The sequence below is a fragment of the Danio rerio genome, chromosome 11, assembly GCF_049306965.1.
Source record: "Danio rerio strain Tuebingen ecotype United States chromosome 11, GRCz12tu, whole genome shotgun sequence".
Taxonomy (NCBI): Eukaryota; Metazoa; Chordata; class Actinopteri; order Cypriniformes; family Danionidae; genus Danio; species Danio rerio.
The window spans coordinates 35668043-35682473 of NC_133186.1; the positions used below are offsets into that span (position 1 = coordinate 35668043).

The following is a 14431-nucleotide window of genomic DNA, read 5'->3' on the forward strand; positions in this document are numbered from 1 at the left end:
ACAACAGTTTGACAGCATAATTGTGTATATAAAAACAAAATCAAATATGGAGAGTCTCAAAAACCCTTTTGTACGAGGAACTACTTTTTTTGGATTTAAATCATAAGCTGACAGTTTAAAAGCTGAGCAAGCATTTTTTAAGCTTTAGATCTGTAGTGTCTGCTTTTTGTTGGCTGTATGTTGGCGGAGTAATACACAAAGGGTAAAGAGGCTGTACGGGTGCTGATATTACTTAAATTTATCACGGCTATCAACCATTTAGATTCGAGAACCAGACAGAACTGTTGTATAAATATATAATAATAATATATATAATGTTTTTTTAATTTTTCAACACATCTCTAAATATAATGGTTGTAATAACTCACCTCTAATAAATGATTTGTTTTATGTTTACCATGATAACAGTAAATAATATTTGACTAGATATTTTTCAAGACACTTCTATAAAGCTTTAAGTGATATGTAAAGGTTTAACTTGGTTAATTAGGTTAACTAGCCAGGTTAGGATAATTAGGCAAGTTATTGTATTACGGTGGTTTGTTCTGTAGACAGACGGAAAAAAAAAAATTGCTTAAAGGGGCTAATAATTTTGACCTTGAATTGGTTTAAAAAATTAAATCTGCTTTAAAAACAATTAAAAAATAATAATAACAGAAATACAGTAAAAATTTCTTTGCTCTTTTAAGCGTTATTTTGGAAATATTTTAAAAAGAAATACAAATTTAAAGGGGGACTTATAATTCTGACTTCAACTGAGTGTGTGTGTGTATATATATATATATATATATATATATATATATATATATATATATATATATATATATATATATATATATATATATATATATATATATATATATATATATATATATATATCCCTAATCACTTATGGGGATGGGGCATAAATGCTTTGATAATATCCACTGATTTTTATATCAATCAAATGAATTTAAACAATTAAAAACTGCAATAAATAGTTGGTTGTTTATTCCCCAATGGCAACCTCTGAAATGAAGACTAAGCTGAAGGAAAATTAATAAATGAATGAACGTTTTACAGTTGAAATATACACTGCCAATTCATGAAAGCCATATGCCGCTGAGTCTTGTCTCATACCTGATTATAACTGATGTTATTCAAACAAATACATCTTCATGCACCATAATGAATGCATGACAAAGATTTTATGCATGATGCATCTGATAAAGTATCAATCTGAAGCAATCACATGGCTTCAAAAGACCTGGACGTGTGACATACTGTGATATCATGGGGCTCTCTGATCATTCCTAGAGCCGTATCCCTGATATCATGAATTGCAAATTGCGAACTGGAACAGAACTGCCCGAGTGGAGATGAAAGAACGCCATTGTAAGCGGCTGCCAAGCAAGCAATGTCAAAATACCATTCAAAGATGTCTTTAATGCTTTCTCCTGTCCACCATCACACCTATACAACAGATGCAGTCATGTGAATAAATGCAACAAGAGAACGTATTTGCCTCCTGGATTTCCTGAAGCCATGGAGTGGTAGTGTGTCTCGCTCAAGGCCAAATAATTATAGCGAATTGGCATGGGAATTTCCAGATCTCAAGAAGAAATGTTAAACATTTTATGTATTGTCAGAAAAGGGGCTAATCCATGTGAATTTAACCGATTTCTTTTGTATGAAAATTTAAGATATTTTAAAGGAACTGTGCCCCCAAACCTATCCTTACTTCTCATTGGGTTCTTAGTTAATATAACAATTCACATCATTTATTACAGGTTTATTACCTGCCTATTACTGATATATGAACTGTTTATCAGCACTTATAAAGTATGATCTTATTTTACATCCATAATTCTAACATAGGCCCATTCTGAAAACTTATTCCCTATATACATTTCTGGAGATTGCAATTTATGTAGCCAGAGTTATATCTGGCTGCATTTTTGTCTTTAAAACAAATGCTACTGGGTGGTATGATGCTGTTTCTTTTCGCGCTCACCAGCTGATCGCTTACCTCAGTGTGGACGGCTATTACCAGTTTGTCCAGCGGCTCTCTGCGCAAGTCGATGGACTTGTGAGTTGGATCGAAGTTGACCGCGACACAAAGTCCAGCAAAGAACAGTTCCAGAAACTGACACCCCCCCACCACCACCACCCTCTAAAAAAAAAAAAAAAAAAAAAGAATGAATAAAAATAAGTAAATAACAGGGTGAGAATGTTATAAATTCTGGAAATGTGGTGAAAATCAGACGGCTTTTCCTTTTTTGGATTGCTTTTGAATGGGTGGGTGGGTCAGTCTGTATTTTTAAAAACACTATCGGTTGGGTTTAGGAAAGGAGGAGAGTGGGTCAGTCGATTGGTCAGTCAGTCAGTTTGTCGCCAACCAAAAATACCAGTAATACTGTCAATTTTGCAGCAAATGTTTACAGTGTACCCAATAATTTAACCCAACTTTTACACTACTATTAAAGGGGTGGACCACTACGATATTTTAAACTTTAGTTGTAATGTAGCTGTGTGAACATAAACAACACCTCTGAATGTAATGCGCTCCAAGTCCAATGCAAAGGGAGACACTGGCTTTTACAGAGTTAGCTTTGGGGGTGAAGTTTGGGGACTAGAAAAAATACATCCTTGTTAATGAGATCACAGACGCTTCAGGTTTCGCACCTTCACCTGAAATGTTATAGCAGAGAAAGCTAAAATGCCGTTCAAATGCTGCTATTTCCACAGAGCTACTTTCTGTTTCTGCATTTAGGCTTCCAAAGGACACACAAAGAGAGAAGTCCTTACAGTTTAATTTTAATTATGTTCCAGAATATCATAAAAAGAGATATAGCTCTAGCACTTGACAAAAAACAGCTTCCAGAATCTCTCCCAATTCAGTGCTGGATTCGGCTTAAAACTCCCCATAGGAGCAGCTTTAACTGTAATAGCAAAAGCTGTGAATTGTGAGCCACAACCTGTAAGTATTTTTATTTGTTCAAATCGATCTATGACATGCAACAACAGCCTCTAGCATTGATTATATGTTGTAGCAAGGAAAAAAAAAATGTAAACAATTGGGAATGCTGTTTAGCATCCTTAACAATTTAGCTACACATTCATAATTATCCGTCAAACCCCTGTAAACACCCACAATCTACACCAGCGCTGTAGTGTTTCTCTTTGCAACCGCTTGCCCTGCATTATACATTTTAAATAACACACTCGCAAAGAATATGTGAACGCTTTCTATTACTTACACATGTTTATTATGAATATATATGAAAGACACTTGTCATTTATTTATTTTTTTTTTTAGAAAGCAGGCAAGAGGTTGAGGTCTGTGTCATTTTCTGTCTGATTTAAACTGATATGCTAACAGCTACTCTGACTGACAGTATTTACACAGCTGAGGCAAAGCGTGTGCTTGTGGAGGCATAACGCTTTACAGGTGACGTGGAACCAATCCGCGAATCACAGCACATTGTTAGCTGACCAATCAGAGCCTTGGGAGGGCGGGCTTTTTAGAAGACCTAGGAAAAATGACAGTCGTTTTTATGTTAGCAGAGTAGCAGTATATAATCAAAGTAAGATATATGAAAAAAATGAAGCGAGCACACATATTATTTGCATATTATGAACACAACCAAAGCCTTAAAAATACACTCTGAACCACCCTTTTAATAAGCAGCTAATTAGTAGTTTACTAAGCTAAAACTATTAATAGCGTGAAGTGTACTTTAAAATAAAATGGGACCTGAAAATCATAATAAATATAATAATGAGATCATACAAAATAGTACAAATTTTAAATAAAAAAGTTACAAATTGACATTAAATTGCATTGTAATTTCAAAAGAAACTCACTTTGGTATAAAGTCTGAAAATAATTTTATTCTGTGCATTTTCGGACCTGCAAACCACCAGCAGAGCAGTGCATGTGTCTACTCTAAGGTCTCATGCATGAGATGTGAAAGGTCTTGAGACCTTAGTTCAACTTGTCTTTTCTTCTGCGCCTCGCTTTGATGTCAAAAGAGCTTTTTTTTCAGCTTTCTGTCCTTGTTCACTTCAGGTATGTATATCTGTCTCTGCTTTTCAGCCTCTCGCTCGCTCTGTTCTCTGCCTGGCTCATCTCTCTAGACACCGTGCTAATGAGACCAGCTGTGTGTGAACATCAGCGAACCATTTATCGGAGCTTACGAGGGTTTTGCAGGAAGAGGTGTGTTCGAGTATAATTCAAATTATTCAAACCACCTCTCAAAACCACTCAGCACTCATACCCACCTTTCATCGCCTCCTCCGCCCTCTGCGATCGCTTTATCCTGCCATCGCTGACTGTCCATCATTGGCTTTTCTTTTCTTCCTCTCTGATGGAGCACCATCCAAATCTTTCAATCTCATTGGAGACATTTGAAACTGTTGGTGGACTTTGAAAAATCCATTTACGAGAACTTCAAATCATCTTGGTTAGATGAATATCGAATTAAAAAAGACAGAAGATAAATGTATATTGAGGCGGGAACTGCTAATCTTTTCATCAGCCTGTTTCAGACTCCCTGTGTTCAAAGAAAATGATGGATATCTCTGTCCAGCTTTCATTTGACAGCCGGTCTGAAGCCTACATTCAGTTTGGCACAAATTGAACATATGTTTATTATAATAATATACAGTGTTGGGGGTAATGCATTATAAGTAAAGCATGCTTGTAATAATATTACTTTTCCAGAGTAACAAATAACGCCTTACTTTTAAAAATAAGTGATGTTATTTGAGCTACTTTTAATTAAATGTAACAAGTGACTTTTTACCTTGCTTAATTGGCTTTTACGAAATATATTGTGGAATTTTAACTTGGGTTGAATCACACAATCAGAGAGCATGTTGCGAGGGAACAAATGATCATCGCACTTATCTTGCACATATGATCATCATCAGGTATCCTTTTTTACAGCAGATGAGTCAGTGTACTGTTCTATTAACTAAGTAACTCAGGATATTTATTTTGAGTCAGAGGGGGTATCCGGTATGTACTGAAGATGCAAGCTGTTTCATCACAACTCGATTTACTGGGGTCCGTTCTTCGTACGTGGATTACTCAATTAGCTGGATTTGGATTTTGACGATTTGACACGATCCAGGATCGTTTCGTTCTTCAAAGCTGATCCGAGAGTTGTTGTCATAGCAACAGTTCTGCTAGGTCAAACCTGATCGGGAGCAGGTTCAATTCATATAAACAGGATTAGATCGGCTCAGTTCAAGCAAAGATAATACAGAAAGTATGTTCTGAATTCTGATATTTTCTTACAGTAGTAGTTATATACACCAGGGAAAATGGTACATATTTTTTAACTATATATATAAAGTTATAGTCATTAATAAAATAAATAAAGTTATAGACCTACATATTAATAAAACTTATGCAATCTGCACCCTCGAAATGAAAGTACAAAGACTGCCATTTGGTGGTGCGAAGAGAAAACTTATTGATATGAACGTTTTAGATCGCTTTAGTACAAATTGTGTATGATAGAAATGCAGAATATGTGACTTTTTTTAAACAATAATACATTTATGCAGTCATAAACATGTTTTGACAGTTAATAGTGATTTGATGCTTCACAAAAGTTGCAGACGCCTTTACCAATATCAAAATGCTTTTGTAAACAACCAGTTATTCTTTACACCGATTAAAAAACGGCTACTATAATATTGACAATATTTTCTAAATGTAGAACTAAATACATTGATTTGCATTGAAATACATGATGAATACTCTTGACACAAGAAAGTGTAAAGCCTGCAGCTCACAACAAATGTGGAAGGTTATTGTGTGTCATATTTAACAAACGGTTTACTGCTAATTTGATGTAATTTTGCTCACATGGATAATTGAATATTAATCAGATGATGTCATTACGCTGATGTGCCGTCAGCCAATCGTTGCATTGCTGATCATGATTTCGAGGATCGATAGATCTGTCCTTCACAACACACGCAGCGATCTCAGATCAGTTTATCCAGACATTCTAATCTGATTCGCGAACTTGTTTGAAGAACCAAATTAGCGAGAGATCAGTTATCGAGATGAAAAGATCCAGGATCTGCCAAATCATCTTAGATCATTTAAGCGAGGTACGATGAACGGACCCCAGGTTCAACCGGTTCACTTTGAAGATCTGGTTAAACAGACATGATTCATTTGCGAATCGCCCATCATCACTACAGACAGTCAGAAACAGAGACAATGGCAGCCCGGAGACTTACATTTTTGCAATGTATTCTTGTTGTTTTGAACTCATCGAAGAAAAGAAGTGGATTGTTGTTGTGTAGATTATGTGTAAGTATAACTCTTGAAAACTTCAAGAAACATGACATGAAAAAAAACTAACAAAAAAAACAAAAAACAACAAATGATTGATATCAGCTCACGTTCTCCAGGTAAAACAATTATTTCGACTAAAAAAAAAAAAATGGTTATTGCTTTTATTGAGCCACTGTAGAAGCAACTATGTTTTGTAAAATAGTATCATGTTTTATCTTTTGGGAAATGATTTACACATTTGTGAAGGCACGTGAAGCAATTTATTCATTGTATAAAGCTCAAATATTTATTTTTGATTTGAGGATTTTTTTTATTGTCTTACTGGTCATTTTGTTATTAATCGTTTCAAAATCTGTTTTTTGCCTTAATATAACTTATTTCATGTTAGTGCTTTTAAGGCTGATTTACACTTCTGCGTCAAATGCACATATATGCTTCATCGTGCCTGTAATGGTCACATAGCCTTTGCCGTGGCCGTCGCTGATGCGCACATCTTAAAAAATGTGACTACACGTCACAATGATGAATAGCGCAAGCTCTGTGATTGGTCGGCTTGGTAGTGCTGACATGTGTAGGCATTGTTTACAAGTGTCAAGTGCTGTCAGAGAGCTTAAGGAACGTTTTGTTTTGTGTAATCTTAGGATTAAAGTTGTTGCACGTCCGCCGGTTCCCTCTTCAAAATAAATGAGTATGAGCTACTTCTACATTAAGGTAGCGTTCAGAAGAAAACAAAACACCAGTGAAGAAACTCGACACAGAGGAACATAAAAACTACTGCCAGCTAGCTTTTCGGAAGTGTTATTGCAGAGCAACTCAAACAGTGTGCAGAAGTGCATGGCTACTTTCAAGGCATGCGCCGTGGTTCATGCCAGTCACTCGACGCAGAAGTATAAACCAGGGTTTAGGCTTTATTGCAATCTTAATGGACAGTAAATTTACTTAACTAATAACACAACATGTATAAAAGTAGCAAACACATTACATGCTTTCATTAATCTGTGTAAACAGCATGTATAGCTCTGGGCTCAGAAAGTTCTTAAAATATAATTTTATCTATATTTAAAGGAAAATAAAAGGTTATATAGGTGGCTGTTAAATGCAGAGCTTAAAATGGTGGAAAAACACCTATATGTTTTGAAAGAGATTAAACATCAGCCAGTTAAGGAAAAGTAATGCAAAAGTAAATCAAAACTATAACCAGTGGTGGAAAGAGTACTCCTGATTGGTTAAATTGGTTTTAAATTGGCTGATCGGTCAAACATGCAAAACGCTTAATTTACACTGCGCCATTCGATTATATCGTGCCATTCGCACAGCGCGATTCGTGCAATTTACATCATTCGTGCCATGCCATTTACGCGTATCGTGCCGCAGGATGTCTATTCACATGTTTGTATTGACTTAACATGTAAATCACTCTCGCTTGACGCACGTTCCACGTCTGGTGTGAATGCAGCATTACTTGCCCAACAATGTAGTGCAAGTACAGTAAAAGTATCTATTGTAAATATTACTCAAAGCATGAGTAAAAAGTAGACTTTTCAAACGTACTCCAGAGTAGTGAGTAATGGGTATTACGTTGGGAAAGGTTTATGCGTTTACATGTAATTTGTGCATGTGTGTAAACAAAACATTCTGTAGTGCATTTAGTGATTGTTTAAGGCAATTTCTGTCATCATACAGAAAACATCCATCATCATCTTATCAGTGATATTTAGTCGAAACAGTCTCTGGGTCATTGTGTGTAAAGTATCTTCTTGGACATTTTTAATGCCTCCAATCAGTTTGCTGCATGTCTTAAGGTAGTTCAATATGGTGCGATTTACTTTTTATGTGCGATTTGAATCACAGGACTGATTTTTCTAATCCCCATAGACAGAAAATAATAAGGAAGTGACTGCAGGTTGAAGGAAAATAGTGGAGTAAAAGTACAGATACAGCACCAAAAATGTACTCAAGGGAAAGTAAAAGTACGTATTTTTAAAAATACTTAGTAAAGGACAATTTTTGAGAAAAACTACTCAAGTAGTTTGAGTATTTGTAATTACATTACTTTCCATAAAAACCAACTAAGTAATGCAATTAGTTACTTTTTTGGGGGAGTAACACAATATTGTAATGCATTACTTTTAAAAGTAACTTTCCCCAACACTGATAATATATATATATGTGTATATATATCCCCAACACTGATAATATATATATATGTGTATATATATATATATATATATATATATATATATATATATATATATATATATATATATATATATATATACTTGATTATTTCCATCTAAATAAGTCATAAAGTAACTGAGATGGGAGATGCAAATCTCAGACTCAATAACTCTTCCTTCATTTAAAAAGTGCTAAGCATGACAGGTGCTTTTATTACACTTCGAACCTTTCATTAAGTTATAACTGGGGATCAGTGAGAGGTTTTTTTTTTTTTTTTTGATAGCAATATTCAGGTTTGTCCTTGAAGACAAAATTCTTTCTTACCTGTTGGATAGCAAACAGGTTCTAGCTGGCAAAAAAGAGAGGATGTCTTTATTGGGTATGAGGGTTTTGCCTGCGCTGAATGCTCAGACAGGCAGATGGGTAATTTGTGCCTTTCCAGAGGATGGATGTGAAGTTATTCTCTTTGATTCTCTCTCACACCAGTCGGTGCATCAAATGGCAAATACGTGCAACCTTAATGGATAAACTTTAGCAGGAGATCAAATGCTAAAGAAAACAAACCCATGTTTAGTAGATTCTTTTACAGAGGCAATTAATTTGCATGAGTAAGAGAAGGAAAAGGTTAAAACATGGTTAAAAATGTGAGTTATTCATGGGTAAAATATATGCTACAAGTATCCAAGCAGAGTCGGTGTGGAGGTCAGCCTGAATATCAAGGATGTACCCGTGTTTCTCTTGCTGAAGCCCAAATCTGGGTTTGTGTGAAAGCTGATCCCTAGTCAGTTGTGGTCGACCACCGCAGTATTGGCTTCTCGTCTGACATTTGTTCTCAGATCAGATTAGTGAAGAAAAGCGCCCTCCCTTAGGAACTAATGGGGTTTTTATCTCTGCGGTAAGGTATGTGAAGCTCGCTCCACTGTCAAAGGCACCCCTAACTTGTTATATGACCCATCCCTATCTAATACAAATACCCACTTTCAGATACGAGTAAGACCCTGAAAGTTGCTCGCACAAACGGGCTGATTAGGTTCAAAGATTCTAGTCCATTGTCCTTGCTGTTGTAACCATGGTTACATTTTTTTTTTTACTAGTGCTGATTGTTCTGTTTCTCTCCCTGAATCAAGCAAACAAACTACTAGAACTACTAGATGCTGTAGTATGCTTTCTTTTCATCTCAACAAAAAAGGACAGATCACTCAAATATGAAATATCTGTCATGCTTTAATAATTTCAAACCCTTATGCTCTTATTTGTTCAATGAAATAAAAAAGATCGATCGAAAGGTGGAGGAAAGGACAGATGGATGGATGAATTCATCTGGACTAATGGAATGGGTGGATGCACGGACAGGCAGATTAACAGTCAGAAAAACAGATGTATGAATGATGGACGGATGGATCGACATTGACAAATGGATGAATGGATAGGAGAAAGTATGGACAGATGGATGGATGAAAAAGTGGACAAATGTAATGGATGGATGAACAGGCAGATTAACAGATATACTGTATATGAATGATGGATGGATGGATCAACGTGGATAAATGGACAGTGGGATAGATGGACAGTTGGAAGAACAGACAGGTGGATGGTTGAATGGATGAATGAATGGATGGATTGATTGATGGATTGATGGTTGGATGAATGGATGGATGGACGGATGTATAAGTGGAGAAAATGAATGGATGAATGGATAATCAGTTGGAAGATGGATGGATGGATGGATGGATGGATGGATGGATGGATGGCTGGATGGATGGATGGATGAACAAGTGAACAACTGGAATAAATGGACAGGCAGATTAACAGTCAGAAAAACAGATACACTGTACATAAATAATAGATGGATGGATGGATGGATGGATGGATGGATGGATGGATGGATGGATGGACAGATTAACAGTCGAAAAAAACAGATATTTGGATAATGAATGGATGAATTGGCATGTAGATAAATGGACAGAGGGATAGATGGACAGGTGGATGAACAGACAGGTGGATGGATTGACAGATTGATGGGTGGATGTACAAGTTAAGAAACTGAATAGATAGATGGATAAACAGTTGGAAAAGCAGATGGATGGATGGGTGGATGGATGGATGGATGGATGGATGGATGGATGGATGGATGGATGGATGGATGGATGGATGGATGGAATTACAGGCAAATGAGCAGATGGAAAGCAAAAGAATCAAACATGTGGATGGATGGATGGATGGATGGATGGATTGATGGATAAATGGAGGAATGGACATGTAGATAGATAGATAGATAGATAGATAGATAGATAGATAGATAGATAGATAGATAGATAGATAGATAGATAGATAGATAGATAGATAGATAGATAGATAGATGGGGTGATGGATGGATGGATGGATGGATGGATGGATGGATGGATGGATGGATGGATGGATAGACAGACAGATAATCAGTTGGACAAACAGATGGATGAAGGAATGGATGGACATGTAGACAAATGGTCAGATGGATGGATAGACATGTGGACAAATGGTCAGATGGATGGATGGATGGATGGATGGATGGATGGATGGATGGATGGATGAATAGATGGAGGGAATAACAGACAGATGAGCGGATGGATGTGGACGAATGGACAGATAGATGGATCAATGGACAGGCGGAAGAACGGACAGGTGAATGAATGGATGGATGGAAGGATGGATAATGAAAGGATGGATGGATGGATGGATGGATGGATGGATGGATGGATGGATGGATGGATGGATGAAACAACAAGCAACTGTAGAGACAAACAGATAAGAAAGAAAGAAAGAAAGAAAGAAAGAAAGAAAGAAAGAAAGAAATCTAAATCTGTATATAATAAAGGATATCATGCCATTCTCAACATTAGCATAAAGAAATGAGTGGCATGTAATGAAATTACCTGTCACATAATTTAAATGTGAGAAATAGTTATTCAGCGTCAGATTTTGTGTCAGAAGCATTTTCACAAATCGCATATTGTAAGAATGAGCCAAAAAGACTGATGTATGTATATTAATATTGTGTACAAAGCACACTGACAACATATGTGACAATTAATGTTATTGTCAACATCACACAACAGTTATAGAAAAAACAAATGTTTCTTCATACTCTTTCAATTCTTTCAACTCTCTTTGTTCCTTTAATTCCCTTCGGTGTTTCATTTATATCAGCTTTTGCTTCTCTTTTTAGTCAAAGTTTTGTGGTTGTTCTCTCTCCATTTGTCACTGATACAGCCCAGTTCAATATTGATCATCAAGAACTAGAAACCCACAAAAAAAAAAAAAAAAAAAAAACTGATGTACAGAAAAATGTCCAAAACCGCCAAACAAACACAACCATGAACTGCAGCTCTAATCACTTCATGAAAGCACAGATCCTAAAGTGTGTGTTTATGCCACTGCAACATGTTTTTTTTCTGCATTACTTTAACAACTACATGTTTAAACAGCAGCACAAACGCTTTAACCTGTTTAAATAATGGATCAAATCAAACCCAGATGCCTCACACTACCGAAACAAATCAATCATGCCGCCTCACTTCACAGGGAGTGTTAAGTGCCTGGAGATGGAGGCAGTATCAACAGTTACATTTATTAGTATTGATGAACCAATAAAAATACTTCTAACACATTTTTGACATGTTCATCACAGCAGGGTTCAAAAGAGCTGAGCTGTAAAAATATCATGTGACTCTGGAGTCTTTTAGAACAAAGACGTCATGGCTGGTACCTGGCACTGCAAAGAAGTACACAGAGCTAAATTGTTAATTAGAAACTATTTTTAGCTGTGATGACATAGAAAGACAACAGAAAAGTTTGATTCACACTTACAGTAAAGGAGCCTTTCCAAATGATTCAGGTAAGCTTCTACTATACAAAAAAGAAGGTAAATTTAAACCATTTAAAAGCATGGCCTGTGTATTTTTAAATATGTATTACACAAGATGTATTAATCTTCTGAAACACAATAATAATAATATAAAATCTTAATATAGATTAATTTGTGTATTATTAACATATAATTGACCATGAATAGCATAGATTTAGACGCTTAGATAATAATAAAAAAGTTATCTCTAAGATTTACAGAGAATTGTCAGAAAATATCCAGTGAGCGACAATTCTGTGGGCGCAAATGCCTTGTTGATGAAAGAGGTCAGAGGAGAATGGCCAGACTGGTTTCAGCTAATAGAAAGGCAACAGTAACTCAAATAACCACTTGTTACAACCAAGGTAAGCAGAAGAAAATCTCTGAACGCACAACACAACCTTGAGGAGGATGGGCTACAGCAGCAGAAGACCACACCAGGTGCCACTCCTGACAGCTATAAACAGGAAACTGAGGCTACAATTCGCACAGGCTCACCAAAATTGGACAATAAAAAAAAAATGTTGCCTGGTCTGATAAGTCTAGATTTCTGCTGTGATATTCAACATGTTTCATTTTCAACAACATAAAAGCATGGATTCATCCTTCCTTGTATCAACGGAACAGGCCGGTGGTTGTGGTGTATTGGGGCTTCAGCATCAACGCTTGACAGAGGGCATGTCTGAAGTTGAGGCTGACACAATCATCATGGCAGCGTCAGCCAATGAAATTAGTCAGCAATAGACCACTGTCTGAGCTAGTGTATTTGCATACAGTGATCTGAGCAAGTCCCAACTATTGCAATGAGCAACGCCTCTGAAGCGGCGCCAAAGGATCCATAATGCAGTTCGGCATGCCTGACGTCATCCATTCAAAGTGAATGGGAAGCATTGAAGCTGATGCGCCATGTGTATGGGTCATAATTGTGTGAGGGATTATCTTGGCAAACTTTGGGCCCATTAGTACCAATTGAGCATCATATCAGTGCCACAGCCTACCTGAATATTGTTGCTAACCATGTCCATTCCCTTATGACCACAATGCATCTATCTTCAGACTAGTTTCTTGAACATGACAATGAGTTCATTGTTCTCAAATGGCCTCCACAGTCACTAGAACTCAATCCATTAGAGCACCTCTGGGATGTGGTGGAACGGGAGATTCGCATCATGTATGTGCAGCCAAAACATCTGCAGCAACTGCGCAATGTTTTCATGTCAATATGGACCAAAATCGCTAAGAAATATTTCCTGTAGCTTGTTGAATCTATGCCACAAAGGATTAAGGGTCCGACCTGGTAATATTAATATGTACCTAATAAAGTGGCCGGTGAGTGTATGTATATTAAGTCTCATCTGTGAAACTAAGTTATAAGTTATCTTTAAAATATGTAAGTTTTTCCACTAAAAATAAAATAAAATCAGCTGTTTTCAATGTTGATAATAATGGTACGAGCAGCAAATGAGCGTATTAGTTTGATTGCTGAAGAGCCATGCAATAGAAAATTGGCAAAATATCTGGTGAATATTCCTCTTACAATCACAAGATTTAATTACAAATAATTAAACAATAATTTGATTAGAAACGTATTGAGATTATACCAGTTATTTCAAATTCCAATAATGACAATTATTTAAGTTTATTGTAACATTGCACAATATTTAAGTACTAATACAATAAGTGAAGTCAAAATGCACAGTATTAATTTTGCTAGCGCACATTGTTATTCTTTAGGTGAACAATTAATCTGTGCAAGTTAATCCACTGTAAAAATGCTCTTTTTCATAAAAAAAAAATAGTCTAATCATCATCTGCAATATGTTTGACCATGTTACCATTAGTTTGCTACAAGGGAATTATGAGCAAAAAGAAGCCCTGCCCCTACTCAACATTCTGCTTTGGTCGGAAGTACATACTGAAATTGCCGTGTTCAGCAACTTCCGGTTCACATAGACTTTAAAATATTGTATTTTGCTGAATAAATGCAACATAAAACATTTACCCACTATCTTTTGTCCTGGTTGCCACAGTGAAATGAGCCACCAATTACTCTAACATGTGTTTTACGC

The 14431-nt window shown here is 36.2% G+C and overlaps 1 long non-coding RNA gene across 3 annotated transcripts in view; it reads right to left on the reverse strand.

The window, feature by feature from the left end:
* LOC103911847 (uncharacterized) overlaps positions 1–14431 on the reverse strand; it is a 66143-nt gene that overhangs the window by 45400 nt on the left and 6312 nt on the right. For all 3 annotated transcript variants that reach the window (XR_012387245.1, XR_012387243.1, XR_012387244.1), the window contains one exon: positions 2009–2152. This is a non-coding gene — a long non-coding RNA (uncharacterized lncRNA). The remainder of the gene's footprint in view (positions 1–2008; positions 2153–14431) is intronic.